This window comes from Gastrolobium bilobum, unplaced genomic scaffold, assembly GCF_033153095.1.
Source record: "Gastrolobium bilobum isolate Gb01-03AN ecotype WA unplaced genomic scaffold, APGP_CSIRO_Gbil_v1 utg606968, whole genome shotgun sequence".
Lineage (NCBI taxonomy): Eukaryota > Viridiplantae > Streptophyta > Magnoliopsida > Fabales > Fabaceae > Gastrolobium > Gastrolobium bilobum.
The window spans coordinates 1-5,082 of NW_026896436.1; the positions used below are offsets into that span (position 1 = coordinate 1).

At 41.2% G+C, this 5,082-nt stretch overlaps 1 non-coding gene across 1 annotated transcript; it reads left to right on the plus strand.

Moving 5' to 3' along the window:
* Positions 1-4,588: 4,588 nt before the first annotated feature.
* Positions 4,589-4,695, plus strand: LOC133299723 (small nucleolar RNA R71). Its single transcript, XR_009749966.1, has one exon. It is a non-coding gene; the product is annotated as a small nucleolar RNA R71 (small nucleolar RNA).
* Positions 4,696-5,082: the final 387 nt, after the last annotated feature.

Consider the following 5,082-nt stretch of genomic DNA (forward strand, 5'->3'; position numbering starts at 1 on the left):
ATTCATCCAGCTGTAATAATCTTTTCTGTCCCGCTGCTTTGGATTCAAAATTCAGATACCTCACAGCCCACAAAGCCTTGTGCTCCAATCCAACTGGCAAATGGCATGCTTTTCCAAATAGCAACTGAAATGGAGACATCCCAATAGGAGTTTTGAAAGCGGTCCTATACGCCCATAAAGTGTCATTAAGTTTCTTGGACCACTGGGTCCTAGCATTCCCAACAGTCTTCTCCAATATTCTCTTCAATTCCCTATTGGAAATCTCAACCTGACCACAAGTCTGTGGGTGGTATGGAGTGCTTATTTTGTGCCTCACTCCATACTTAGCCAAGGCATACTCCACCATCCTATTATCAAAATGAGTGCCCCCATCACTAATGATAGCTCTAGGGACTCCAAATCTTGAAAATATATGCTTCCTCAGAAAAGCAATCACAACTCTGGAATTATTGGTTGTTGTAGCTATGGCCTCAACCCATTTGGAAACATAGTCAACTGCCACCAATATGTACTTGTTAGAGTAGGAAGAAGGGAAAGGTCCCATAAAATCCATACCCCAAACATCAAAGATCTCCACTTCCTGGATATTGTTCAACGACATCTCATGTCGCCTAGAAATATTCCCAGTTCTCTGACAGTTGTCACATGCCTCCACAAACTTCTTTGCATCCTTGTATAAGGTGGGCCAGTAGAAGCCACTCAACAATACTTTTGTTGCAGTTCTCTCACCTGCAAAATGTCCACCATATGCAGAACCATGACAATGCCACAACACATCCTTCAGTTCTTCCTCTGGAATACACCGTCTGATCACACTATCTGAACATCTATAGAAAAGATATGGCTCATCCCAAATGTATCTCTTAACATCATGCAGAAATTTCTTCCTCTGTTGCCATGTGAAATCCTTAGGCATCAATCCAGCAGCTTTATAGTTGGCGAAATCAGCAAACCATGGTGGGGTACTGATAGATAAGACTTTATCCCTAACCATCTCTGTGACAGCACATATTGCCAAAACATGTTCATCAGGAAACTCTTCTCTGATCACTACTTCCGGTCCTTCTTGAAGCTCTTTTTCTGTAATCCTGGATAAGTGATCAGCCACCAAGTTTTCAACTCCTTTTTTGTCCTTGATCTCTACCTCAAACTCTTGCAACAGTAACATCCAGCGGAGCAACCTGGGTTTAGCATCCTGCTTGCTTAACAAATACTTTAAAGCTGCATGGTCAGTGTAAACAATAACTTTTGATCCTAACAAATATGACCTGAATTTGTCAAATGCATACACAATAGCCAGTAATTATTTTTCTGTAGTAGCATAATTCTTTTGTGCATCATTTAAGATCTTACTGGCATAGTAAATGACATGCAACAATTTATTCACTCTTTGGCCCAATACCACTCCTACAGCGTAATCACTAGCATCACACATTAATTCAAATGGTAATGAAAAGTCAGGTGCCATCATGATAGGTGCAGTGGTCAACTTTTCTTTCAAAACATGGAATGCATGCAGACATTCATCACCAAACAGGAACTCTTGGTCCTTGACCAATAACTTGCATAAGGGCTTGGCAATTTTTGAAAAATCTTTTTTGAACCGCCTATAAAATCCTGCATGACCAAGAAAACTCCTCACACCCTTAACATTAACAGGTGGAGGGAGTTTCTCAATCACAGAAATTTTTGCCTTATCCACCTCAATTCCATTCCTAGACACCTTGTGTCCAAGAACTATACCTTCTGTCACCATAAAGTGACACTTCTCCCAGTTCAAAACCAAATTACAGTCCCGACATCTTTTTAAGACAGAATCTAAGTTTTTCAGACATAGATCAAAATCAGACCCAAATACAGAAAAATCATCCATAAATATTTCTATACATTCCTCTACCATATCAGAGAAAATGGAAAGCATGCACCTTTGGAAAGTGGCAGGAGCATTGCATAGACCAAAAGGCATCCTCCGATATGCAAAATTCCATATGGACATGTAAATGCGGTCTTCTCCTGGTCCTCTGGTGTCACAGCTATCTGATTGTACCCTGAATAACCATCCAAGAAACAATAGAAAGCATGTCCTGCCAACCTCTCTAGCATCTGATCCAAGAAAGGAAGTGGAAAATGATCCTTCCTGGTTGCCTTATTCAACCTCCGATAGTCAATACACATTCTCCAACCAGTGATTGTCCTTGTGGGAATCAACTCATTATTCTCATTTTTCACCACAGTCATCCCCCCTTTCTTGGGCACTGTCTGCACAGGACTCACCCAAGAACTGTCTGAAATAGGGTAAATCATCCCAGCATCAAGCAACTTCACAACCTCTTTCCTCACTACCTCCTTCATAGTGGGGTTGAGTCTCCTCTGTGGTTGCCTTACTGGTTTGACCTTTTCTTCCATCAATATTTTATGGGTGCAGAAGGAAGGATTGATACCCTTGAGATCAGAAAATTGCCAACCAATTGCCAGCTTATTCTTCTTAAGTACTTCAATCAACTTTCCTTCTTCCTCATCAGACAACATTGCATTAATGATTGCTGGATATGTTTGATCATCCCCAAGGAACACATACTTCAAATGTGAAGGTAATTCTTTAAGTTCTACCTTAGGTGCTCCTTTTGGAATGTCATCAATCTTCTTCTCAAGCTCTTCCACTTCTGGCTCTTCTTGGTAATCTTCTGTACCTGTCTCTTCTTATGATCTTTCTTCCTCAACTGGGAATTCTTCTTCTTTATTCACTTCTTCCACAACCTCCTGTATCACATCCAATCTAAAACAATCCCCCACATCAACAGGGTGCTTGATAGTTTCAAATACATCAATTGTGACTGTTTCTTCATCCACCCTTAGCAACAACTTTCCTTGTTCAACATCTATCAAAGATCTTGCAGTTGCTAAAAAGGGTCTTCCTAACAATAGAGGACTTTCTGTATCCTCTTCCTCCATGTCAAGAATCACAAAATCCACTGGAAAAATAAACTTGTCTACCTTGACCAAGACATCTTCAACCACACCTTCAGGCCTCTTGATAGATCTATCTGCAAGATGCAGAATAAGATTGGTCTCCTTCAAAGTGTTGCTTCCCAAAGCTCTATATACTGTCAACGGCATCAAGTTTATACTGGCTCCCAAATCGCACAATGCCTTTCCCACCTCCACATCTCTTATAGCAATAGAGATATTGAAGCTTCCAGGATCTTTCATTTTTGTTGGAAGCTTCTTCTGGATTAGGGCACTACACTCTGCTGTTAGGGCCACTGTCTCACCATCAGTGAATTTCCTCTTCTTAGTAAGAAGATCCTTCATGAACTTTGCATAGTGAGGCATATTTTCCAGTGCTTCAGAAAATGGTATGTTAATTTGTAAATTTTTGAAGATATCCAGAAATCTTGCATAGTGCTGTTTCTGAATCTCTTGCTTCAACCTTTGAGGGTAGGGAACTCTAGCATAGGGAGATAAAATAACTGGCTGTTCTTTCTTGTCAGCCGTCTTCTTCTTTTCCCACTTCATCATCTTTTGTGGGGAAGCATTTTTACCAACTTTTACCTCTCCTTCATTCTTATTGTCCTTCCCTTCCTCTTCTTTCTCAATTCCAACTATAACATCTCTAACAACTACTTCCTTCTCACTTTTCTCATTTCTCATCTTCTCTACTTCATCATCAGAGACTACATCTTCAACCACAACCTCTTCTTCATTCTTTTTATTTTCCACATTCTTTTTCACTGGTTGAAGTACCAACCCACTTCTTGTCATAATTGCTTTACAGTGCTCCTTAGGATTCACTAATGTATCACCTGGAAATTTCCCTTGTGGTCTCTCTGATATCTGTCTTGATAATTGACCAATCTGGGTCTCTAAATTTCTAATTGATGCTTCCTGATTTCTGAAAGAAGTTCTGGTCTCCTGCATGAATGCAGTTGTCTCTTCCCTGAATGAATTAGACCCCTGGATATAATCCTGAGTTGTCTTAGATAACTGAGCAAACGCTTTCTCCCATGCAGCAGGATCACTTGACTGCTCCTTCATATGTGGTGGTGGATGATGTAATGGTGGGTTCAATTGATGGTTGGAACTATAGCTGAATCCTGGGTGTTGATTCTTGTTCTTCCATGGTGGCACATAAACATTCCTTCCCTGATTGTTGTAGTTCCTTTGATTATTCTGATCATACCACACTCCATTCACCTCTGCTTGTTCTGGTGATCCCCCATAATCACACTCCTCTGTCACATGGCCTTTGCCACAGATAGCACATACACTCTTGGTTTCCACAGAAGCTACCTTTTGTGAAGAGAGTTGCTTAATAAGGGTATCCAACTATTGCTGCTGTTGTCTCTGTGTCTGCATCAGTTGATCATTCCTTGCCAACAGAGCATCATACCCATCCAACCTGATGATTCCTGTCCTTCTGTCAGCCACTGGGGCATTATCAAATTCCTAAGATGCCAATGACTCAAAGATATCCAAGGCTTCTTAAGGAGTCTTGTTAGTCAATGATCCACCAGCAGTGGCATGCACCAAGGTTCTAGTGTTAGTGGTCATTCCTTGCAGGAAGATTGCTGCTTGTTGCCATGCCTCAATTCCATGTTGTGGACATTTCCTCAACAAAGTCTTGAATCTCTCCCAAGCCTCATAAATGGATTCTGACTCTTTCTGCTTAAAGCTTGTAATCTCATCCTTCAACTTGGCCCTCTTGGATGCTGAGAAAAACCTCTGCAAGAACTTGGTTTGCAGATCATCCCAAGTTGTTATACTTCCTTGTGGCAATGATTGCAGCCATATCCTTGCATCATCCGTCAGTGAATGAGTGAATAGTCTCAACAGAATTGCATCTCTTGTGACACCATTTATCTTCACAGTATCACTCAACAACAGAAAGTTCTCTATGTGCAAGTAAGGGTCCTCTGCACTGGTTCCAGCAAACTGATCCTTCTGCACCTAATGTATCAAAGCAGGCTTCAATTCAAAGTTGTTGAGCTCCACTGTTGGGAGCACAACACTCCCAATTGGAGGAATCACTGCAGGAGTCATGTACTCTCCCAGTGTCCTCTGTGGTGGTGGTGGTGGTGGTGG